The 25,652-nt window shown below is 50.7% G+C and overlaps 1 protein-coding gene and 1 long non-coding RNA gene across 2 annotated transcripts in view; one reads left to right on the top strand and one right to left on the bottom strand.

Annotated features, from left to right (window-relative positions):
- The window catches only part of LOC102050327 (BCL6 corepressor like 1), a 41,471-nt gene extending 22,512 nt beyond the window's left edge, over window positions 1-18,959 (bottom strand). The window contains 4 exon segments of the mRNA XM_055727674.1: window positions 13,378-14,471; window positions 14,624-14,739; window positions 15,584-15,731; window positions 18,158-18,959. The gene's annotated coding sequence lies outside the window, so the exon portion shown is untranslated.
- Window positions 18,960-23,102: 4,143 nt separating this feature from the next.
- Window positions 23,103-25,198, top strand: LOC129737428 (uncharacterized). Its single transcript, XR_008735281.1, has 2 exons — window positions 23,103-23,240; window positions 24,026-25,198. It is a non-coding gene; the product is annotated as an uncharacterized LOC129737428 (long non-coding RNA).
- Window positions 25,199-25,652: the final 454 nt, after the last annotated feature.

Raw genomic sequence — 25,652 nt, 5'->3', positions numbered from 1 at the left:
CCCCTCATCCAAGCTGTCCTGGCACTGCTCCTGCTGACACATGCTTTGGCCTATGAGAAAGACCAACAGATGTGAACATAATGGAAGAAACCCAATAATCCCGCAAAGCAAAGAGTTCATTTCTGAATGTTCAGGGTTTGGTACTGAAGGGCACAAGCTATTCCAGACTTGTGTCTTCACCATCAGGTACTCCCTATGCCAACACAACAAAGGTTTCCACTGGCACTGGCCAACTGAAAGAGCTGGTACGAGGCATGTTTCATCTAATTGGCAACTGACTGTCACTTTTCCATCATTTGTCCTTCCTCCTCCAGTTCCCTACTATAAGTGCCCAGTTTCCAAACTTCACTCCAAAAGTTAAAGTCTTGCTGTACCTTACATCCTCACTCATCTCCAAGATCAATGTCAATTTGGCAGGCTGCAATGCGCACTGCAAAGAAAACCTTGGAAGCCACTCCTGCTGTGATCAGTCCAAATACACTTGCATTTAAAGAATATGAGTAATTGGGCCGAGTTACCATGCCATTACCAAGTAACAGAGCTCCCATGGATCACGTCACAGTATTTTGTGCTTGGGTCATACTCCTGCAAGGCAGTATCATCTTCAAAATCTGCTCCGCAGATTCTCCTGGCGGGGCAGAAGAAGTAATGAAGGCGTAAGAAGCACATTCTGTCCTTACAGTGGAAATTCATTAATAAGCCCTCATCACGCATGAGCAACGACAGTAAGGATACCAACCTTTGAAGACACTGCTTTTGTCTGGGAGAAGCAAAATGTCTCATACACACACACACACACACACACCCCCAAGAGTCTCTTGTTTATGTGTTCTTTAAACCTTGGGTGTTCCCCTTACCTTCTCAAATGGCTCTGTAAATGACAATATTTAGGCCTGCCGAACTGCCTTTGTCTTGGGAAACAAAAAGAAGACAGAAGCAGCAGGACTCCCCTTGTATTTTAACCATAACAGTTGTTCTCTCAGGTGCCTCAATGATCACATACCACAGTAGCATGTTCCTATCCCTATTGTTACCTGTAAAAGCCACCAGAATGTGAAAAGCAAAGGCATTTAAAATGATCTACAAGGTGTCCAGACTGGAAAGCTTCAAGGAGGCTCTCAGCCTGGGAACACCTCTTTTCAAAGCCTATTTCCTAGAAAAGAAGCTGTGGCGAGGGCTGTCCAGATCAGGACGTAACACAAATGCCTGCTGGGAAGCGTGTAGGATGAGAGAGAAGGAAGGTTACGCCACCACTGTGATCTGAGACACAAGAAATAGCTATCTAGCCATTTTGAACATAGGTTGTTGTTCCTCTTCCCTGAGTTGGTGGTTTGGAAGCAGAACAAGCCTGTTGAGCCCTTTGCTCTTCATTCAAAGCCGTGGCGGAACAGTGCAGAGAGGCTTTAGCTCTGGGGAGCCGGAATCGAGCTCACTGCAGTGAAGGGTCACTCCTGGGCACTGTTCAAGCCCATTCCTGTGACTGTGCTGAGCCCAGTGACAGCAGGGCTGGGGTAATCATTCACACACTTCTTTTTTATTTTTTTTTTAAATACATTGTCGTGGTTTAACCCCGGCCAGCAACCAAGCACCATGCAGCCACTTTCTCACTGTCCCCCACCCAAAGGGACGGGAAGGAGGATCGGGAAGGAATGTAAAACGGGTTGAGATAAACGCAGTTTAATAGGTAAAGCAAGAGCCACACACGCAAACAAAGCAAGGAATTCATTCACTGCTTTCCTTCGTCAGGCAGCTGTTTGGCCATCCCCAGGAAAGCAGGGCTCCATCACGCATAACGGTTACTCGGGAAGACAAACGCCATAATGCCGGTTGTACCCCCCTTCCTTCTTCTCCCCCCAGTTTATATACTCAGCATGACGTCATATGGTACGGAATACTTCTTTGGCTAGCTTGGGTCACCTGTCCTGGCTGTACCCCAGTTTCCCGTGCCCCTCCAGCCCTCTTGCTGGCAGGGCCTAAGGAACTGAAAAGTCCTTGATTTAGCATAAACATCACCCAGCAACAGCTAAAAACATCAGTGTGCTATCAACGTTGCTCTCACACCAAAGCCAAACCACAGCACTGCACCAGCTACTAAGAAGAAAATTCACTCTATCCCAGCTGAAACCAGGAGAGAATCCCAGCACTGGACACAGCACTGCAGGTGCAGCCTCTCCAGGGCAGAGCAGAGGGTACCCCAGGCAGCCCTGCAGACACATTGGGTGCCTTTGTGCAAGCCACAGAGTGCCACCACTGCAGTGCGATGAGCTCTGTCCTCCCTCTACCCAGCAGATGCAGAGCAGCCCAGGCACACAAGGCACATCACACCACGGTCTCCATTCGTGCACCTGCATTCTCAGGCTGCTGCGTTTTCTCTCCACCAAGCTGTACTCACCCCCTGGGTGGTCCACTCAGGGAACACACCAAGCAGTTTCACAGGGGTCCTGTCAGCAGCACCTTGTCATTCCTGGAGATCTCCTTCATGCCCACCAAAGGCCCTCAGGGGCAGCAGATATCTTCAGGCCTGAAGAGAGCTTTGCAAGCTGGTGTTTCCAATGTCTAATGAGGGCAGACAGGGTCTCCACAGGTCTCACAGAGCTTTCTGGACCCTGGAAGCCCCGGCAGCTGGTGCTGCTTGGGCTCCTTGTTGCCTTTACTAATAAGAGCAGTGACATTTTGTTGTTTTTGTTGGTTTTCTTTTTAAATTTTTTCTTTTTGCTTGCCTTTAATTTGTTTACTTTTTTTTTTTTTTTTTTTTTTGTCCCTTAGGCATCTTCAGAGCAGTAATACAAGTCAAATAAGGAAACACTCTGTCCAGGTCATCTTACAGACAAGATGCCTTCACAAAAGGAGCCTCTTGGGGCACAGGGATTCTTCAGCCACATTCACCCAAGCGAGCCTGCTGACTGCAGCGTTTTGAGAAGCATAATGGAATGCCATGTGCCCAAGCACAAGAGCTGTAGCTGAAGCGTGTGAGTGAGGAACGGCAGCAGAGGCACACCCTGCTTGACATCCAGCTGCTGGGATCCTTCACTTCCCTGGGTGGCATTGGGTGCTGCCCGCAGGTGTTCCCTGCAGCCTGACCCTGCAGCCAACTCAGCAGGGAGGGAACTTTGTACCTACGCCTGTCAGATGCCAGCTGCAGGAACAGCGCTGAAGGAGACTTGGAGCAAAGCTGCCTTTGTCCTGGATGGCGAGGTCATGGTGTGACAGCGAGATCCAGCACTGCACTGGTAGCTGGCCTAGGGAAAAGGTGCTGGAGCCCCGCTGGTCCTGCCATGGCAGGGGCAAAACTGGCTGCTCCCAGCAGGCAGGGGCAAGGCAAGATGCCCTGAGCAGGGCAGGGACAAAACTCAGTGCCCCAAGCTGGGCAGAAGCAAAGCTCACCATCCTGATTGAGACATGGGCATAAAGAGCCCCCTGCACGGGGCAAGAGTATACCCAGGTACCCTGTGCAGAGAAGGGGCAAAAGCAGCCTCCCCAGGCAAGAGAGGGGGAACACCAGCCATCCCCAGAGGCACGTGATGATAAAAGCCACCCAAGCAAGGCTGTGGCCAAACTGGATGCCCCACGTATCTTGGTGTATCTTGGGGGACAGATGAAATTCTTTGGCAGTGAACCTGTACGAGCCCAGGTGCTTTGCTACACGAGCATCACAGATGCAGTCCTGTACCTGGGACCAGTGGAAAAGAAACCCTCTAGCAACGTGACTGTGCCAGCCACAGCTGTGCACGGGCAGCTTACAGCCCTGAGCGGATGTTCACTTCTCTGGCTGTGTGGCACAGGGAAGAGGTGGGAGCTGTGCTGGCGGTTAGTCCCTTTGCCAGCAGCATGTGGGGAAGCTCAGCGGCACCGGCTGCCGGCTGCAGGGGAGGTGCCCAGGCTGGGGCGGCTGCGTGGCCACCTTGTCTCCCCGTGCAGCCCCGTGTCACAAAGGGGCAGTGATGTGGCGCCCACCCGGAACTTGTGACCTCACCAGGCCAGGGCTTGACATCCTGAGCAGTGGGCTAGTGAAAGCCAGTTGGGCTGAGCTGCCCTTCGGGTAACTCATCTCCTTCATTGTCTGCTTGTGTGGTTACCTGTTTCCAAGCATTTATCATTTACTGCTGACTGCTCCTCAGCTTCCACCCTCTTTCAAAGGTAATTATGGTGTGACTTTTGGGAGAGATCCTAGAGGAGGTAGGTAGGGGATAAAAGTGTAGGCTGATCTCTACCTCCCAAGCTGTGTGCTGGGGTCTTCCTCCTTTCTAGGCTGGTCAGAGAGGCGCTGTGGGTAGAGTTCCTGTTTGCTAATTCTTATTTCTTTGCCATAGTCTAGGCTACGGAAGTAGGGAGGTCTTGAGCCCAGCCTAGACTGACCAGAAGCCCACCTTGCACTGAAGGAGCGGGAAGGAAGAATGAAAAAGGAGCCCGGCATAGGCAGCTGTTAAAGTAGCGGCCAAAAGCTGGTCACTCCTGCAGACAAGGTGGAAGAGGGTGGGCTGGAGAGCTGGGGGGCTCTGCTGCTAATGGTAGCCACAGGCAGTTACCACTGGAACACTTTTGATGGCAAGTGCTGGTCTGTGGGTTTCGTTTGTGTTTGGTTTTAATGATTTTGTTGAGCTCCAGTGATTTCATTGCAATCAGGTGACAGGATTGGCGCTGATCTTCTCTTTCTGGAGCGCGTCCTGACATCCTTGGTCAGCTTTCCCCTCTGTCCCTGAGAGGAGCAACGGCTGCAATGGAAAATGACTCCCGTGAGTAACGGCTTCGCCAGCAGGCTTGGGCTTTGTGAACCCCCAAATGCAATGGGCACGGCTGGTGCTCCATCCCTGAATACTGATGTGCTGACAGCCTCGAGGGAATTCCAGGGTGTTTCCTGAGAGCAGCCAGACCTACCCAGGGCATTTCGACTGGACGCAGGAAAACACATTTGGTCACTCCTCTGCCATTCTATACAAGCCTTTGAATGATGACATTGCTAGTAGAATGACCTGAGGTCAGTAGGGTTCCCTTCTGGGCTAGGTGCTTGCTTGTTTTCATCAAGTTACAGCCAGCGAAAGGGAAGACTTGACCTGATAATGCAAGACTCTAGAGGGAAAGACAGGTAGCCCAAGCCCAGAAATCAGAGTGTGGGTTTGTTGGACTTCCAGCAAAGTAAGCAGGTGAACAGACCATTTTCCAAAACGCTTTCCTCACCAGTGAATTCCAGTGGCAGTGTTGGGCTTCCCGCAATGTTTCTGGCTTGGGGGTTGGAGCTGGCTGTCCTGGGTGCGCCTGCAGACAACTCAACTTTTCAAATATGCTTTTGCGCAACAGTACCGTCTCAACTCTTCTCAAACATCATTTCCCTGCAGTGGTTGCCGATGGAATGGCTCTGCCACAAAGGATCCTCTTTCCCCCAGAGAAGATTTGCATGGAGTGGCAGCAAAGACAGAGAGCTGGAGCAGGCCTCTGGAACCCAGGCACTACGTGCTTTGTCAACGTTGTCCTGCAGTGCCTGACATACACCCCACCTCTTGCCAGCTACCTGCTCTCTCGAGAGCACAGCGGCTCCTGTGAGTATTTATAGGAACATCTCCTTGTCAATCTGTCGGGCACTTCCCAAGGACCCCCAGAACATGGAATTAGAGGCAGGTGAAAAGTAGCCTTTCTTTGTCAGCTGCTCCCAAGTCAGTGTTCTTGGAACACTCAAGCCTGGAAGCTGCTTGTCGTATCGAGGTGTGTGCACTGTCAGAAAGATGCCTCCTTCTAGCCCTGGGTGTCGTTCCCTATTCCTGCAAGTTAAACTCTCTGCCGGTTGCACAGAAAATTTCTGTCAGTGAAGCTCTCAAGAAAGTTTACTGTGCACTAAGATGTCCTGGGCTTGTGGGGCACCTTGGGAGGAGTGGAGGCTGTTCTTAGAACTCCAAGATCTCCATGAGGTTACCCATTGCTATGGGTATTTTTCTAACCTGAGAAGCTTGCTCCCCTTCCTCGCTCTTCAGGTCGCCAGCAAGGCTTCTGCATGATGTGCATCATGGAAGCACATGTTAACGATGTCTTGCACACGTCAGCCAGCGCCATCATGCCCACGGCCATCATCAATGCCCTCCCGCGTAAGTCATCCCAGGTGCTTTGACACGTTATCCTCTGTTATTATAGGACTGAAGTACTAACTTCTTCTTTTTTAGAAATAGGAGAATGTTTCAAGCTTGGCATGCCAGGGGACGCCTGTGAATTCTTCCGCTGTACTGTAACTGCCATGCACAGGGCTTGTATGAGTGGACACAGCGAGTAAGCACAATCAAACTACCTTTCAGTGTTCCCAAGCCTTTTGGTCTCCTTGATGTATCCCCATCAAGGAAACCCTATGGCCAGGGCTTCCAGACAAAGGAAAACTCTTGGAGGAGGTAACTCTCTGCCTTCCCATTTCCTTCCAGCTGGGACATCTCTACTCAAGCAACTACCATCATCCATCAAATATTTGGGGGCTTTATGAGATCCAGAGGTATGTTTCCACAACCATTGCTCTCCTTGGACTCGTCTGTGCCCTGCTGTCTGCCTGTGAGAAAGAGATGAGCATGTGGCTGGCTCTAGTAGGGATGAAGAGCATCAACCAGCACAGTCAGTCGACTTCCCCTATTGCTGAGCATTTCCATTTGCCTTCCAGTCACGTGCTGCAGCTGCAATGCCGTTTTTGATTCCTGTTTGTCCTTCCTGGATATTTCTTTGGATATCAAAGTAAGAGAGTTTGTCACTGTGCTTCAAGGCGTCCGAAGCCCCTTGTAGCTTTCTAGAATCAACACAGTTATCTTAAAAATGTCTGCTGTGAACACAAGAGAGCTCGGTGGGGGGTGGGAAGCAGTATGGATGGTGTCCTTCTGCAAAGGCCATGGCAGTGGTCTCCCTTGGAGGTGCTGGCTTTAAGCTGCACAAGCATGCATTATCCCCTCAGCACCCCTGAGGGACTCTCAGCCTTCTTCTCTTTGCCCTCCCTCAATACCCATCTGGCTCCTAGGCTGATGGCTTGTGTTGTTTTCATTACTGACGACCCTGCACACCGTCAGTAGCTGAACTGAGCGGTGGCACGGTGAGGTAGCTCTTCGTAATGCCAGGAACCTCTGGGAAATGAGGGAAATGTTTGGCATCATACCCTCTTTCCATCTCCCTCTGGCCATGGTTTGCAGGGTCACGGTGGGTCTCCTCAGCGGCAGCCACCTGTGTCTTGTGGGCAACTCCTCCTGAGTGCTTGGGCGAGGGCATTTCCCCCAGCTCAGAGCTCTCCTTTCTCACGCCTCCAGGCAGCCTCATCTGTCACCGCGGCTCTGGAGAACTTTGTGAAACCTGAGCAACTGGGTGGTGAAAACAGCTTTCGATGTAGCAAGTAAGATGATTACTGACAACCGATTAATACTTGTTCCTGCGTGAAAGTGCTGCGTGTCATCGAGCAGAAGTAGCTTCAATGCACAATCATGAGAGACAACTTTTTTTTTCATATGGCCTTATGGTACTGAAGAGTCTTAGCATAGCGTAAGGATGTGCGAGACAGGAAAGGTTGTCTGGCCGCCTTGGGGCAAGACAGGGTGCTTTTCAGCACTTGGCTCTCTGCTTGGTTTCAAGGTGTGACAAGATGGTTACAGCCTTCAAGAAGGTTACAATCGATCGCGTGCCCAGGGTTCTCACGCTGCAACTGAACATAGCTGATGCCACTGGCGAGAAGATCCACAAGGTGTGTAGGCAAGTGGAGGGCAACTCTTTCTCTTCCTGGAGCAGATTTGCCAAACCAGGGCACTCTGTCACAAACTGTTCAGGTGGAGCTTCTCATGTTCCCTTCTGGGGAGAGGAGAGCTCCCGTGGGAAGGCAAGCATATACTCCGCCCTGACCAAGCTGTTTCAGCCAAGAACAGTCTCTTGCCACCAATGCCACCAGCATGATGTCTTGCTTCAGGGAAAACCGAGTGTTGATGAGCCCCAAGGATGTATTTCTACACTGCTGGCCTCTGGTCTTGGCTGGATATTTCATGTAGTATTCCAGGATCCTTCCTGAGCCCTCTCGGTCTCTCCGCAGTTTGTGCAGTACCCCCCGTGCTTTGATCTCCGGCCATACATATCTCAGGCAGCTGCAGAACTGCTCCCTTATGCCTTATATGCTGTTGTGGTGCACATCGGTGACAGCTGTCGTCAAGGTCACTTTCTCTGCTACACAAAGGTAAAGAGCCACTTCCTTCGTAGCGGGGAGGAATGTGTGCTGGGGAAGGCAAACTTTGATGGCAGTGTTTCTGGTAGCCAGGGTTTTGGGGGAGAAGGTCTCCTTACTGGCTGGATGGGATTTGGGTTGGTGGACTCTTGCTTCTCCATTTTTCTGCCCGTGTTGTTCTGGAGAAACTATGCGGTTCATCTCCAGATGTCCTTGCCTTTCTTTGACAGGCCAGCAACGGGCTGTGGTACCAGATGGATGATGTGTCTGTGAATTGTTCTGACCTGAACACAGTTCTCAAGCAGCAAGCCTATTTGCTGTTTTATGTCAGGTAATAGGCAGTACTAAAACGTGTCCGGAATGCATTTCCTTTTCCCGGTTTTGCTGTTTTTTCTTCTGATCCTACTGAGTCTGTCTTAGGAGACAGTGACTACCTGCATCATCCAGTGCTGATGCATGTGAACTACCCCCCAGCAGTCCTTACCTTCCCTTGCTGGGCTTTGGGCTGCTGCCCTGATGTAAACTGCTCCTTGTCTGCTATCGGTAGCTGGCCGATAGACAGAAGAGTACGTGAAGGGGGCCTACAGGGAAGATGGAGAGGGACTCCTTATCAGGGAGTGTAGTGGTAGGGTGAGGGGCAGCAGTTTTAAACTTAAGGAGGGTAGATGCAGAGTCAGTATTACAAGAATTTGTTTACGGTGAGGGTGGAGAGACACTGGAAGAGGTTGCCCTGAGAAGCTGTGCATGCTCCCTCCCTGGAAGTCTTCAAGGACAGGTTGGATGGGGCTTTGAGCAACCTGGTCTACTGGAAGGTGTCCTGGCCCATATCAGGTGGTCGGAACTAGATGATCATTAAGGTTCCTTCCAACCCAAACCCTTCGGTGATTTTATGATTCTATTAAATGGAGGCCATGGTGCATAGGAAGACAAGGTCTTGCTGTGACAGGGGTAGACCCCGTGGGAAGACCCCAAATGAATTTCCCATTTGTAGACTTGACATGACTTCTCACTGTCATAGAAACCGTTCCAAGTAAATGAGCGAGCCCCAGTGAAAGCTGCAAGAGCAGCCCTAAACAGACATCACTTTTTTTTTCCTTTTTTTTTCTTTCCCCTCCCCCAGATGCTCTGATGTGAAAACTGGTCAGCAGACTTCATCCTCATCTGTGCTATCATATGCCTGCTCATATGAAGCCTAGAGAGTGAACAAAGGAGGGGAGAAGTTAGGGAAGACTCCATTGTAACTTCAGGGATCAGTCGACGGGCGGAACTTGTCTTCTCCCACACAGGAATGGCTACCGGGCAAGAACTTTATTCTGTGACTAACGCACGCTAGCTGTTGTTAGCCGTATGGTTTTCAGCTTCTTTTGCAGTCAGTGTGCTATCACCAGCAACCTTTGAACCTTATTCTACCACAAACTTGTACATTGGATAATAAAAGCCTTCAGGTGAAGTCCATGTTTTGTATAAATCCTCAGAGATTTGAGTAGTCAATACACGGGATTTGACTCAGTGACGCTGTCAGCGGGGCTCCCTGAAAAGGTTGGTCAAATCACCCCCTGATACGGTGGTCTGTCAAAGTGCAGATGGTGGGCAGGCTGGTCAGGCACAAGGGTCTCGTCTTTCTTGGGAAACCGACGGGCTGATCAAATAGAAAGGGCTTGAGGAAACCTCACTTCTTAACATGACACCCCCTCAAGTTCCAAATGTCCCCATATGCAATTCCTTCCTCCATTTTCCAAATGACGCTGAAGGAACTGGGGAAAAAATGTACTCAAATCTCAGTAACCGAGATGATTTTCACAGAATCACAGAACGGTCGGGGTCAGAAGGCACCTCTGGAGATCACCTAGTCCAACCCCCTGCTAAATCAGGTTCAGCCAGAGCAGGTTGAACAGAATGACATCCAGGCGGGCTCCGAATATCTCCAAGCAGAGAAACTTTTACTTGAATGTGAACAGTCTTGGGGAAGGTAGTAAAAACGCCTTCCAAACTTTTCCTCTTATGTCACAGACTTGTTTTGCAAACATCTGCACAGCAGCAGCGGTTGCCATGGCTATCTCCTCCTGGAGATAACATTCACAGAGACCAAAAATCTCACCCTGCCTGAGGCTTGCTTCTTCTCACTCTCCCTCTCAAAGACCCCAGACTGAATTCCCAGTGCTATTTTCTTTTTAAAAGAAAGGTCAACCAAACAGCCACCTGCAGCAAAACCAGGTGGAAGAGGCTTGCTTTGAACCAGACGTCAGGAGTTTCCCTATGCTGCAGCTCGGTCCATGGGCCATGTGGTCCATATGGAGGTACCGTCCAGATCACTGGGTTATCCTTAGGTCCATTTCAGATTTCACAAACTGGCAAGGCATTTTTACTTGCACACTACAAATAACCCTTACACCAGTACAGCTACGAGTATTAACAGCAGTTACAGAATGCTGTGCAGGAAGTTTCGGAAATTGTAGCCACATAAGGTAGACACTCCTGATCTGGCTCTGGTCAAGCTGGGATGAGCACTGGGAACCACAGAACTTGGCCAGCACTCGGTCTATTAGGAAGCAGGTTAAATGAGGCAAAGGAGAAGCTCACAACTCTGCTGAGCTGGGTTCTTGGCACCAAGGTACCTCTGTGACACCTTCACTGTGCTGCAGTGTAAACTTGGCCTGCGATTTTCAAAAATTGAAGATCCATCTTTAAAATGCAGCTCCTTGGACAATAAAACTGTTGTGTCAAACAAGCACACGCACCCCTCACCAATGGTGTTTTGGGGTTTTTCTTCATACCTTTGCTGCTTCGGCACAAGCCAGCAGTACAGAGGGCTTAGGCTACACTACGAAATGTGGCTTCTGTTTTGGGAGCTCTAACTAAACATGCAATGGACAGTCTTTAAGTTGGGAAAGCTGACAAAAAGCTTAAAACCAAATAAAATACAACACTTCTTTCATTTTTATAGAACTCCTTAGATTTGCATTTTTTATATAGAAATGAGAAATCAGGGGTTAGTCATGCTTTTTATGCTGTCTAAAGGCTTTATTCAGCAGTGCCTCCCCTGTCCATTGTTGTGTCCATCTTTTTTCAGATTCTCTGTAGCTGGAAGAAGTTTTTTTGCCAGCCACTGCAGACGAGTTTTCCTAAAAGGCACAACTGGTCCATTTAAGTATTCCTTCAGCATGATAATGATTTCAAAACTGTGCCTGCTGGTCTGAACCCAGATTTCATGTTCTACTTCCCCCTAACAAAATAAATATAACATTCTTTTCTGTAGCTGCTGCATTGCAACAGGGTCTCCAGGAAGGGATTCTGCATCCAGCCCATCATAAAGAATCACACAGAATTCAAGAGACTATTTTAAGACCAACACGCTCTACACTGATTATACACCTCAGTGGTGAAGATGAGAATGAGGAGTACAATGAAGAGGAAGAGAACTGTAAACCGTTTTTTTCTTTCTTTTACAAGGAAGAAGAATGGTGGGGTTTTTCCAACTTTTGCAATGCACTACACAAATGATTTCTTAAAATAAGCATTACATTTCTAGAAAAGAGCTGTCAACAAGTTTTTGAAATAGTTTGCCACTAATCTTCAAAATATTGGAGCTGATAGCCACCAGCTGTAGCTGACGCAGTCTTTTCTAATTCCTGTGAAATGCCTAGCTGCCTATTTCCATAGTGGTATCATTCCTAAATCTCCGTTTCTTTAAAGAGAGTTTAAAATGGGATCCACCAATCAGGTGATCAGGTCCACAATTCAGATGGTCATCAAAGAGTCTGCAAAATTTCTCAAATTTCAGGTACTTCTTTATGGGAAGCATACTCTTTGCTACTTTAACAGAATGTGTAGGTGTAGGTGTAGGTATTTACAAAGAGGCGTTTTGTAAAACGTTAGTTAAAACGTTGACTGTCTCTCACTTAGAGATGAGAGATTCTGAGGGAAGGAATGGATTGCACGTTCCCAGAGAGTGAAAGCGAGAGAACACCCTGCTCCCACGCGTTCCCTCCGTAAATGCCTGTGCTAGTTCTCAGGCGGCCCCAAGCTGCTTTTCACATCCCCCCTGCCCTTCAGGCTGGCTGGCAGGGCTGCCTGTTAGCACTCCCTCACTGCCTTTCAAGCTGCGTAAGCCCCAATCCCATCAACAAGACAAACGGGAGGGCTTTGCTATCCTTATTATCCTCAACGGAGACAGAGAAGGAGCACTCATGTCACCAGCTCTGCTGGCAGGCATCACAGGACAGCAGGTCTGAGCAGAGGGTTTGTGTCAAGCCCTCCCTGGGGACACGTTGATCCCAAAGGTTTCCTTTTGGGTGTCAAAGGGTGATTGCTTAGAAAAGGAGCGCTGAGGATGGCTTTGGAATCATTTAAGATCAACAAAGAGTAGCTTCTGAGTACGTGTTGGGCCTGCAGTTCCGTTGCACTTGGCAAGAGCTGCTGTTAAGGACTCCTTTTCCTGGCCAGAAGCAGAGTTTGTGGGCAGACAAAAACCAACAGAAAATCCAGAACCAACAGAAAATTCTTAAATCCCTTGCTGAGGAATTATCAAAAGCTTGACTCCGTTTAGTGCTTCTGGGTCTGAAGCTGAATTTCAGCAAGCAAAAGCATCTGCGACAACTCTTAGGTTGTGTGTCCTTTTGATGCTGCAAAACATAAATAATGCTACTTGCATGCATCTCAGTTAAATGTACCGTGGCTAGCTTCTTCAACCAGTCTGGAGCTTAAAGGTCAGCTTCAAAATGCTGCCTGGTGTACTTTTTTCTAAACATAGCTTCAGTCCGCTTGGAAGAAAATGCGATTGGCTACACAAGTCTTGATGCAAGGTAGAAACAAAGCCTATTTGTAGCCTAACATGAGTGTCAAATAATAATTACCTGATCAACAGACTGACAACCTGGCTGAAGACAATGCTACCAAAGAGGATAAAGTACAGGCTACGATGATACAGTCTTGCTGTGAATACAACCCAGTCAAGTAACTGTCAGGTATGTTCTTTGAAGGTTATGGGAACATTGTAGAGATGTTTGTTTTAAGAAGATAGATACATGCATATGTTTTCCTTTTTTTTTTTTTTTTCTTTTACAAAAAACTTCTAGTTACATGAAAGACCCCTGGGATCCACGTCCACCATCAAACATTTGTTTTTGTTGTGGAAACCCTGGCCACAATAAAAAGAACTGCCCAACAAAATGGGTCAGTTTGTGGGGCACTTCTGATGCTACCGAACATTTTAGGGTTTTTACCTTGGCATTTATGTGACAAAGACATGAACACTCCCAGTCAGAATTGTTTCTCTTGGGGTGAAATACAGAGGTTATATGGCAATGTTGCAAAGCCCTTCCAAATTCAAGGGAAGCCTGGAATTATGAATTACAGCAAAGCAGTAGTTAAGTCACAGTGCAATTTGATGGCATCACATGAATTTATCAGGACATTTAAGCTTTTGAAAATACTTCAAGGACAAAATGCTTAAAAGTTTTTACGATGGCTGGACAAAAAGTGGGATGATGCAAAAAACAAGGGTTCCTTTTGTCACTTTTCACTAAGCTTGCAGAATGTAACTTATACAGAGATACTATAAAATGGTGCATAGGCACAGCATGTTAACCATAACTGAGGATGTGTGTCAAAGGTAAAGCCGTTGATTTGGTAACACATCTGTAGTGAGAATGATGTTGCTGTCTGCTGGGAGAGGGGGGGAAGAGAGTAAGACATTCTGCCCCTCTACGCCTTGCCCTTAACATATTGTTATCATGCCCGAGACAGATTTTTTTTTTATTTTTTTTATCTAGGAAGAAGGAGATTGAGTTCAAATCTCTATTCTGTGTGCTGCTTTTTAAAACCCCAGGGCATCTGTCCTTTTTGGAGTAAAATGGTGAGTCTAGCCTATAGCAGGCCAGGGAAAGGCTGCTGAGTACTTCCTTCCCTGCGTTTTCTCCTGCCCTTTTTGACTGTGGCACTGAAGGCCACTGCTGCTTGGGAGCCCCCATCCCTAATACAACAGCCCAACATTCCTGTTGAAGCTGAGTAAGCTTGGTTTTGGTTAGCTAACAAATATGAAGTCGTTCTCCTGAAGCAAGTGGTGGAGTCATAGTATACTACCGCGTGTGGGTTAGTGTCCCACAACCCAGGGGAAAAGTGTCTGAGCTGCAGCAGCTAGCAAACTAGTTGTCCAATACAACAGTTGAAGGGAAAGTCTGGCACTTCCCCTGTTCCAGCCTTGTAGTCCTGCTACTTCTTGTTGTGCGTGGTGAGCATAAGGACCGCTGAGCTGACTGGAATTGGCTGAAATAAGGACTGGTCGAGCTGACCAAACTTTTTTCTAGGTGAGTCTCCCCTAGAAAAAGACCATTACTATAGTCATAGAGCAAACACCCTAAAAATCATTCTTCTTGTTTAAGTTTTGTAAGAAATATATATATATAAATATAAAGAAATATTTATAGAACTGTATAGATCTGTGCTAGAAAACCTAGGACATCTACTTACAGGTAGCTCAGTAGAACTCCTTCTTACTGATTCAAAACAATCCATCCAAGACACAAGCTGAGGAAAAACTTCTTCTGTTTTTGAGTCGATTACTGTACTCTGGCAGCAGCACATTGCTGGAGACAGAAGAGGAGAATTAATGTCTTCTGGAAGAATACAGTGTCCAAAAGAAATGCAAACCCAGCATCATTAAATCTGCACCCCAATCCAGAATGTTAACTGTGTCCTCAGCAGCATCAAAACAGGTTTGCAAATGCATGAAATTTATAACTATTGCATGTATTGTTGCGATGACATAATGAAAATAAAAGGCATACCCAGTGACTAATGTTCACTCTGATTGAATACTTATTTCCATTGAATTTTAAACTCACTGGGTAAAAAACTTGCTCAACTTTTTTTTTTTTCCTGGAAAGGATCCCTTTAGCAAGTGTTGTGACCATTCCTTAAATGGTTTTCAGTTCATCGGTTCCCCTAAAGAATTCTCCAGTTAACCTCATTCTATTATGCACGTGTGAAATATTTTTTTCCTTCCTAGCCTGAAGTTTTCTTTTAACCTAAACGTAGATAGCTTAAATTGATATCACCTAGGCTCTTTTATCTTTATGCTACTCTTTTCCAATAGCCATGATGTTTTGTTTGCCTCTCAGATGGGAAAAGTGTGTGGTTGTAGAATGGTAGTGCATTTTTGTCTGTGGGGCAAAAAAACAAGGGCATATTGGAACCCCACGGTTACAGCTCTGAACGTTAAAGCTTGATCTGTTCACGCATTCCTGCTTGGCAGCATTTAATCCTGGCACAGAAAGGGAATTCTGAAGTCCCTGCGTAGGTGATACTCAGTTCAGTTGAGCAGCTTAGCAGCAGGCTACTTCTAGATCTAACAAAAAAGAGTGAAAAGAATAGTGATTTGAATTTGAAAAAAACAAGGGACGGACACACACCAGAATACAGTAATATTACCCAGAAATCCTGTGTCTTTGCATCTCACGTACATTCTCATTGTTTCTTCACTCCTTTCCTGTTTGCACAGGTGAAATGGATCAGCACTTCATCTGGCAAGTTGTTTTTCTTCCCTTCCTCCTGAAGGGGAGGCAACTCCCTGAAACTCCTGGAGAGCAGATAGAGATAAGGAGCATTAGATGCGGGAGCTGGAGCAATATCAGAAGACTGAGGCCTATGAAGTCTTTAGCAGGAGAGCACAAGACAGACAAAAAGGCAAATCACACAGACAAGGTATTGAACGGGACAAAGAGATGTGCCTGGAACAACAGAAGATTCCCAGCTGGCTGTGCAGACTGACTCTCGTTTACAGCCTTTGATTTAAAGGCTTGTTAAAATGTGGATGCTCATCTCAGGGAGCTCACCTGTGGGCATGAAACAGAACATTTTTATTCCCGCAGATCCAGGTTTCATAAACATGGCATATAGCAATATACACTAGAAACAGCAATTGTCATCAGCAGTGGCCAAACCATTGTTAATTGTTCTCCATTGTTCTGTTATTGCTTGTTAAAGACAATGTGTTTTGAATTAGGAAATTTAAAGTGCTGAAGCAGCTAAAGTGGCAGAACCAGGCCTCGTCCCCAGTATAGCCCTAATCCAAGCCTGGTTTAACACCCAGTCCAGTTAATCAGTGGGAGAACAGAGAAACAACAGATCATCCATTTGTGCACACAGGTGCACAATTTCTAGAAAAATTAGTAGATGTGACTAGGAATTGCTTGTTCAAAGACTAAGTGTGCTTGAAGGAGTGTGTGAGTTAAAGCTGGCAGAGATCATGATCCGAGGAGGAGCCTGGAACCCAGGCAGAGACTGGAACCGAATAGATCAGTCAGCTGGGACAGGGTCAGGTGAGGGATTTGCAGAACTGACACGACCAAAGGAAACTTCTAAAAACTTCGGACACTGACTAATGATTTGGTAAGTGTATATAAGCCGTGCTGTATCCCTTTGCTCTGCCACTCGCTGGGGTGGTAGCCCAGCTCTGAGTTGTGATTAAAGCAAACCAAATTTAACAAAGTTGTGATTATACCAAACCAAAGCTGCCGGCAACTAGGTGAAATCACCTGATGAGACTTGGACATGGGTAATTCCAGACACAGACCTGAAAGTGCTCTTGCGTTTAAATTTTAAAAATCGCAGACTGGTGAGGAAGGTAATCAATTTGATAAGAATGGAAAATAGACCCAGCATTGGAAGGGGGGCAGCCCTTGCTGAGGTTTTAGAGAACTGGGAAAAGATACCCCCGGCACAGGCTTTGCTGAAATGAAAATTCATTATTTTGTGCCAGGAGGAATGGCCATTCCTGACTCGTACTAGAGGAGGACCCATGGATATGTGGCCTCCTAGAGGAACTTCTAAGCCTCATAAACAAAAAAATGTTGAGAGTAATTTTAGAAGACTTTGGCAGCCAGGATATTGATTATTGGTATATTCGGTATAATTTGGCACAGCAAAGACATGAATCACCTAGAAGAAGGGTCCTAGCTAATGCAACTGCAAATTATTTTTTTTATTTGTTAGTTGTTTAACTTATTCTCACCCTCACATACCCTTCCCCTGAGTCGTTTGCCTCAGTATCATGTGTATTCTGTGTATTAGTTAACAATTGTTAACTAGTTATTTTGCCCCTTCCAAATCTTTCATCTTTGTGCATTACATGCCCAAAATGTGGGTGAAAGGACAGGATAGAGGCTTTTCTATAGGCTTGCTTTCCAACTAATCACCACCAACAGAGAGAGGAACAAACTCCAAAGCAGGGAACATCTTGAGGTTTGCCTGTGGCACACTGTGAGCTCACAGGAATGACTTAATTGCCACTCATCCTCTTGGCTTCATACTACTACTATAGCAACCTCTGGACAACACTTTTCTTATGGTACATACGCACAACTGTTCCAGTACTTCTAATCTCTCCCCAGATCAGCATGTCCCTGACATCAAGTTAGTTTCAGTTTCCCTTCTGGAATTTAACTACTACTTTTAATTAAACAAGGACCTCACAGATGAAGACAAACTACAAGAAGGAATGTCAAATGCATCTATCAAAAAATAAAACCCCAAGCCACTTTCTTGTCAAACTTTAGTTCCTTCGTGTTTTACTCACCAAGAATCAGTGCGGGATGGCACACAACGTATAGTATAAAGCAGTAAGCATAATGCCTTCAAAGACACCATGTACTCCCAGAGGAGTACAATGTCACTTTTCTGACTCACAAGGGAGAAAATGAATTGTGGCCGCTGAACATCCAGCATTCAGAAAAAGACGGAATGCAGCACCAGCCTGCGGACGGGGCTGGCTGAGCTGGAGGGACGCGTGCTGCTCTCTGTACACGAGGCCAGCCAGCTCTCCCCAGCCAGCTGCGTGCAGCTGTGCAACACAGGAGAAAACCAGAGGCACTCAAGAGATGAAAATGGCAAATGGATGAAAATTTGTGCAATGAATGCAAATTGTGCAATGAATGCAAAAAATCTGAGGAGGTAAGGCATACTTCAAGGACAAAACTCCATGCTTTTGCTCCGGTGAGAACTTACTGCTATTTCATCTCCCCTCCTCAGGCTTCTGCTCAGCGTTTCCAGCAGGATCAGAGGGCTCATTCTGCAGCTGCCGAACCTGGGACAACTCCTCTGCCCCATGTGGGTTATTCACTGACTGTCAAGTTCCACCACCGAACGAGCTCGTCTGAAAAAGCCCAGAACAGCAAAACCCTTGAACCGTCGATGCCCTGCCTGGCAGCCACCCTGACAGCGGCAGCTGCATTTTACCCGAAAAAAGCCTCCTGCAGCATGTGCGCTCCCGTGAGGGGCCCGTTCTCTCTAATCCCCCCCGGAGCAGTCTCCCCCCGTGCCCGGCCGACCCCCCCCTGCCGCGGGGGCTCCGCAGGCGCCGCTCCCTGCCCGCACCGGGGCTACCGGCACCCGCGCCAAGGCAGCGCCCGGCGCACCGGGCCCGGCTGAGCCGTCACGGCAGGGCCGGGGGCGGGGGGGCTGCGGGCCCGGCTGCGGGGGGCAGCTGCGCGGGGCGAGCGGGGCAGCGGCAGGCTCGGGGGAGCTCTGGGGAGGCGCCAGCCGCCGCCGCCCCCCCCCCCCGGCTCTCGGGGCCCCCGGGCCGCCCCCCCCGGGGCCGCGGCGGAAGGAGCCCCCCCTCGGGCCCGCTCGCCGCCCCCGCCGGGCTCGCCCCCCGCAGCAAAGCGCCCCCGGCGCCGCTCCGGCCCGCAGCGCCGCCAGCCCCCGGCACGGCCCGGGCAGCGCGGCCGCAGCCGAGTGCCGGCAGCCGGCACCGCCCGGCGCTCCCGACACGGCGCGGCCGCCCCCCGGCAGCGCTGCCCCCGGGCCCCCAGCGCGGCTCCGGCCCCCCCGGCCCCGCTCCCCGCCCCGGCCCGGGCCCCGCCGCCCCCCCGGCGCTCTCCCCCGCGCCCGCCGCTCGCCGCCCCGGCCCCCGCTCACCTGCCCCGGCGCGGGCGCGGCCCGGCGGCGCTCAGCGGCCGCTCCGCTCCCCGCCCCGGCCCCGCCGCCGGCAGCCGCCCCGCTACAGGGAGGGGCCGCCGCCGCCGGCCCCGCTGCCCGCCGCGGGGTCCCCTCGCCCCGGGGTCCCCCCGCCCCGGCCCTCAGCCGGAGCCCCGCGGGGAAAGGGGCCCTGGCCCGACCCCTCCCCCGGGCTCCCTCGCAGCCCCTCGCCCGGCGCCGAGGGGGCGCGGACGCACCCGCGGGCGGCGGCGGGGAGCGAGCCCCGGGAGCGAGCCTGCTGCGGGGCTGGAGGCCCCCGCGCCCCCCCTGCCCCGGGACGCTTCGGCCGTCGTTCCCCGAGCCGCGCTCGCCGTTCCGGGGGGCTTGGCGACGCTCCCCTCCGTGCCCGCGCCGGGACGGGCTCCCCAGGGCACGGACGCCCCCGGCCCCAGACCTGCCCCCCCCCCCCCCCCGGCATGTGGGCACATGAAGGAGACCCCAGCGGGGCGCGGAGGGGCTGGGGCGGGTGCGGGGCGGGTGCGGGGCAGGGGGAGCTGAGCTGAAGGGGGCGCTGGGCGAGCGGGGCCGCTCGGAACGCGGCGCGTCCTCTCGCAGCCCGAGCGGGCTGGACTCTGAACGCCGCTGTCACGGCTGCTCGTTGCGGGTTTGCACACGTGCCTGGCACAAAAGCAAACGCTCCGGCTGGTGCTGGAAAATGCCTTATCCCTTCCGTAGCTGTTCCGCCTGGGACAGAGTTAATTTCCCCCTGGTAGCTGGCACAGACCTGTGATTTGCTGTGGGACGAGCCCCAGGCTAGTAACACGCTGTTGCGTGCTGCCCGGCAGCGCCCTCGCACCAGCGAGAGGGCTGGGGGCACCGGAGGCTGGGAGGGGACACGGCCGGGACAGCTGACCCACTGGCCAAAGGGCTGTGCCATACCTTATTTCATGCTCAGTGTATAAACCGGGGGAAAGCTGGCCAGGGGGCCGTGCTCGGGAGCCGGCTGGGCAGCAGTTAGTAGGGGGCGAGCAACTGCGTTGTGCATCACTTGTATACTCTAATTCTTTTCTTATTCCACTTCCTTTTCTGTCCTGTTAAACTGTCTTTATCTCAACCCACAGATTTGACACCAGCAACACTCCGCCACCACCCCCCCAGTTCTATCCCCCAACCCGCTGGGGTGGGGGGGCATGGGGCAGGACAAAATGAGCCAAAGTGCCACCTGTGTGGTATTTAGCTGCTTGCCAGGTTCAACCACACCACCGCCCTTGCAGCACCGCTCAGGGAGATAACCCCATGAGGCCGCAGGACGAGGCTGTACCATCATCAGAATCCAGGCTTACGGATCCACCGCAACAGCCACAGCCCTTGTGCTGCTGCTGCATGTCTTGCTCGCTTGGTCAATAAAGTCCAAAGTGTAAAACTTCAAAGAGCAAAATGAAAAATAAAGAACAAATCTCGGTAATTCACTTTCTACTAAAAAAAGTGTGGGTATGTTTATGTGCATCCAATAAAAATACTTACAGTGTGGAAGTGTTTGATTTTTGTTTTGCACTATTGGAACTTGCATAGCTGTGAACTGGTACTATTAAATTACCCATCTCCAAAATACAGTTATAATTTGACTAGGGTGGGGGTTTTTGTTACATAATTGGGAGTGACATCTGGCCAGCTGTGCTGCCCAAGAGAGATGCTACTGATCTGCCAGGGAAATGTGCCATTGCAGGAAGGAGACAAACAAAGTACTTCGGAGCACTCCTTCAAAACATCGGGGAAAATCCCATAACATTCAGCTGCACCTTTTTAAACATTGATGCCAAAATGGCACAGAGTAACGGCTCCGAGACAAATTTTGTCTGTAAGTAGCAGCTGGTTCACACCAGACAAACTAGCCCCAAAGTTTTCAGTGAAAAGTCAGGTAATTTATAGTTTTCATGAGAGGTTACAACATCTTTACATACATATTCGTTTGATTTCTACATCTAATCATTCTATTCATAATAGGTGGGATCTAGGTGGAGTAAACCTTTCAGTTTTCTTTGTTCAACGATCTCTTGACTCAGGGTCTCCTTATCTCCTTCAGGTGCTCACCTTACCTTTTCTAGTTATTCAGAGTACATTCCTTTAACGTGGTCAGTGGAACCTTTTCTAATTATTCAGACTACATTCCTTAACTTTAACACCGTCAGTGGAACGGAACAGGCCAGCCATGCCGTCTTCACCTTATCTCAACACAAAGTTTTTCATCTTACCTCACACAAACGGAGCATCACCCAGAGCATTGTACCAAACCCATCCTGACTGATCTTTTTAAGACCTTGCTCTGTTTCAACATTGAGAACAAACCCCTAACTGCTTAGGGACACCTAATAAATTACGTGCTACCCCCCCACTCGACCCCACCCCCCAATCGACCCCACACCCCGACTCGACCCCACAACCCCAACTGACTCCAGCCCCTACACTTGACACCACCCCACACTCGACCTTAATCACCAAATCGACCCCACCCCCCCACTCGTCCCCACCCCTCGAATCGACCCAACCCACCGACTCGACCCCACCCCTCACTGGACACCACCCCCGACTCAACCCAACTCCACAACTCGACCCCACATCCCCACTCGAACCCACCCCCCGACTCCACCACACCCCCGACTTGACCCCTCCCCCCCATTTGACCCCACGTGCCCACTCGACCCCACCCCCCCACTCGATCCCACCCTCCCTCTCAAATCCACCCCCCCACTCGACCCCACATCCCCACTCGACCCCGACCCCTACTTGACCCCACCCCCCCATTCGACCCCACCCCCCCAACAGGACCCCTCCCCCCCACTCGACCCATCTCCCCCACTCGACCCTAACCCTAACCCTGACCCTAACCCTGACCCTAACCCTAACCTAACCCTAACCCTAACCTTAACTCTAACCCTAACCCTAACCTAACCCTGACCCTAACCTGACCCTGACCCTGACCCTAACCTGACCCTGACCCTAACCCTAACCCTAACCTAACCCCAGCCCTAACCCTAACCCTGACCCTGACCCTAACTCTAACCAACCCTAAACCCTTCTGCAGTACCCAATTTCTGTCGCTAGATGGCAGCAGCGCCCCACCAGCCCTGTGCTGAGCACCGGCCGGGCGAGCACTGGGCGGGATCTCAGCCCAGTTTACACCACCGGACCCCGGGAGCGCTCGCTGCGGCTGCGGGGTTCCCTTCGCTCTGCCCTTTGCCCACTCGCAGCCCGGGCATTAATGCTTATTGCCTCCGTATGCAAAAGCACCCACGTGGCTCAAGCTGTTAAATGCTTTCTGCATGACGCATTCCATTTTGCTGTGGGAAACAGGGGTGCATTTGCTCTGTTTGCATTTGGAAGCACGTTAGTAACAGCGATTTTAAATATATTTTATTGAAATAGAAGCGATTTTGCAGGAGTGCACTTTTTGAGTAGGACAAAGCGACTGCTGTGAATGTGTGGCTTGAGAAAAGCTCATACAAGTTTTCCCCTGCACAAGTAAGCCATTAGGAGCTGCTGCACGGTTTAACCTCTTGAGCCCATAGCCGTTCCCTGTGAGGGAAAAGTGAAGCGTTACCGGAATGAAGGGGTGCGGAGTACGCGGCAGGGCTGGAAGGTGGGACAAGGGAGCGGGGTCTTTCCTCCGCCTGCCTCTCCCCGCCCCCCCCTCCCCCAGGCAGCCGCTGTGGGCACAGCCCGCGCCCCGCGGGCGGCCTCCGCAGAGCCCCGGGGGCCGGCAGGCCGAGGGGAGCCCGCGGCGGCACCGAGCCCCTGCCCGCCCCGGCGCGGAACGGCAGCCGCAGCCCCTCCTCGGCCGGCTCCGGGCCGCGCTGCCCGGCGGGGCGGGGGCGGGGCCGGCGGGCGGGGGCGGGGGCGGGGCGGGGGGGCGGTGGGCGGGGCGGGGGCGGGGCGCGGGCGGGGGCGGGGCGCGGGCGGGGGCGGGGCGGGGGGGCGGGGGCGGGGCGGGAGGGCGGGGGCGGGGCGGGAGGGCGGGGGCGGGGCGGGAGGGCGGGGGCGGGGGCGGGGCGGGCCGGCCCCGGAAGGTGGGTTCATTTCCGGCCCGCGCGGCACCCTGGGGCGGCTGTGGCGGAGCGGGGCCTTCGCCGGAGCCTGGAAGACTTTCGGGCCGGGGCGTGCGCCGGCGCGCTGGGTGAGCGGTCGGGCTGTGGGCGGCCGGGGACCGGTGGGCGAGCCCGGGCGCGGCCGTCGGGCAGCGGCCGCCTGGGGGGGACGTGGCGGGCTGGCGCTCGGCCGCGGCAGGGAGCGCCTGGTGCCGGCGGCGGACGGGCTGAGGCGGGCGGCCCGGCCCGGGACCGGCGGGGCTGCCGGCGGTTCTCGTCTCCCCGGCAGTGACGGTGGTCAGCGGGCTGCTCACGGTGCTGCCTTGTTTTTTTTTTCTCAGAGCCGCACCGCTACCTCAGCGAGGAGGCGAGGAGCGGCGGCGGGGCGGCCCCGGTGCTCCCTTGTGGCGGCGGGGCCCGGGAGGGGGGTCGGCCCGCGGCGCCCTGCCGCCCCCCACCGCCTCCGGGCTGCCCGGGCAGCCGCTGCAGCTCTGCGCGGGGCTTTGTCTTTCCCCCAGCCGCTGGCCGGGCCGTGGCAGCGGGCTGGGGCCGCAGAGGCTGCCTTGGGGCCTGCGGTAACGCTGTCGCAGGGGGGCGGCTCAGGAGCCTGTTCAGCCCCTGCGAGCGGGCAAGGGAAGGAGAAGCAAGCCGCCGGCGGAATCCCCACCCCTCGCCCCCGAGTGCTGATTTCTCTAAAAAGTATTGCAAAGGGCAAGCGTTTAACTGCCGGGGAGGGTTGGGAGGCAGCAGCTCAGGTGTCTCGCTGATGCTGTGTCATGACAGTCAGCTCCTGGGCCGGAGCAGCCGAGGGGAAGAGGCCTTTGGATTTGCTTCCCAGTGAAACGGGGCTCTTTTGGTTTTCCTTTGTACCTAGGTTCATCTGGAGTTGTATGTTGACAAATCAAGGGGAGCTAAACTGAAGGTCAATCTAGATGTTACTTTTCCACATGTGCCTTGTGCTTGTGAGTCAGACTGCTGCCTGTGAAGGGATAACTTTTGTACTTAGGGGTAGGGACATGCATGACTTCTGCCTACTAGATGCTTTAATCACTCCTACCATCATGCAGATGATTGTTCCGAAGTTGTCAAGGAAGTTGGTAGTAAAGACAGTAGCAACAGCATAGGAGGCAGTAAGATTTTCACTGCTTCAGCCTCATATTTGATGTCCTACACTAAAAGCATAAAGAAAATCTGAGATAAAGTGATAAATTGTGTGCAATTACATAGATGAACTGAAAACTTAAAGCCAACACAGGAAAACACAAAGTGGTATGCATTTTTCAAAGAAAAGACAAGGTTTGAGTCTGAAATATGGACTCTTGCTTATGATTTTGGTTAAAAGCCATGGAAAATAGGCTAAGGGAGAGGAAAGAATTGCCTATTTCAGCATTTGTAATCTGTCAAGGTGTTAGGAAAATTAACACTACCACAGAATATACAAAAGAAAGACATAATATTTTAGCTTGGTGACTCCATAAACTGCCTGATTCCACATATGTGCTTCTGTTTGCTTCTTAAGATGTTATTTTCTTTAAGATGGCTACAATGATGTCTGTGTTATCACTTCATTCACAGGGCATTTCTACAGAATAGGCTCATCTGGAAAAAGAAAGTCATTACCAATTTGTATCTTTCCTGGAGGCTGATCTCACAGCTCTGAAATCACATTGAAGGAAGAATGTGAATCTTCAGACTTGTTTGCAGAGTGGGCTGAGGGGGGGTGTCTTTCCTTTGATATTTGGAGGCATAGCAACAGATTACTCTCCTCAAGAGCATTCAGAAAATGGTTTTACTTAAGTGATCTATGATCACTCAACTCAACAAAGTAAAAAACCCTAGTGCCACAAGCCTCTAAATACATATGCATGTAACTGCATTTGAGCGCACTGTTAAAACCAGTGGTCCTACCTCTAAATATAAGTTAAGGAGGAAGAGAAGTTTGTGGTGCAGAGGGTGCGAACTCATAAGGGTGTTCCTGCAGATTCTGTATATGGGAGAAGTGTGTTTTATTTAAATGCGTCTGGACAATAAAACTGTAGTAAAACCACTTCTATATGCTTTTGGAAAAGTATTTTGTAATTTCTAATTACTTTCAAACGAAGCAAATGCTAAGGACTAAATTAAATCAAAACAGAGTAGTGTAAACACTACGTCCTGGTGTTCCCTTACAAAAAAATCCTATTACTTAAAGTATTTATTCCTGTATGAGGTAGTGGAATTAGCTCATTCCACTGGTGGTGGAAACAATCTAACACTTTTATAATAAATGTGGCTGTTTGCAAATACTAGCTTTCTCAGGCTGACAAGCTAAAATACAGATGTTCTAAGACAGCTGGTGCCTAATATCAGTCTTAGTTTCAGAAATTAAGCTGTACAGGCTTTCAGTCACTGATTATTTTTTTTTTTTAGCGCTACATATGATATGGAGAAATAGTGTGAAATGGGGACAATGGACACCGACTGTGATTGTATATGTCTACTCAGGAATGTGGGTATGGTGA

Source organism: Falco cherrug, chromosome 15 (genome assembly GCF_023634085.1).
Source record: "Falco cherrug isolate bFalChe1 chromosome 15, bFalChe1.pri, whole genome shotgun sequence".
In the NCBI taxonomy this organism is placed as follows: domain Eukaryota; kingdom Metazoa; phylum Chordata; class Aves; order Falconiformes; family Falconidae; genus Falco; species Falco cherrug.
This window is presented reverse-complemented; position numbering and strand designations above follow the sequence as displayed.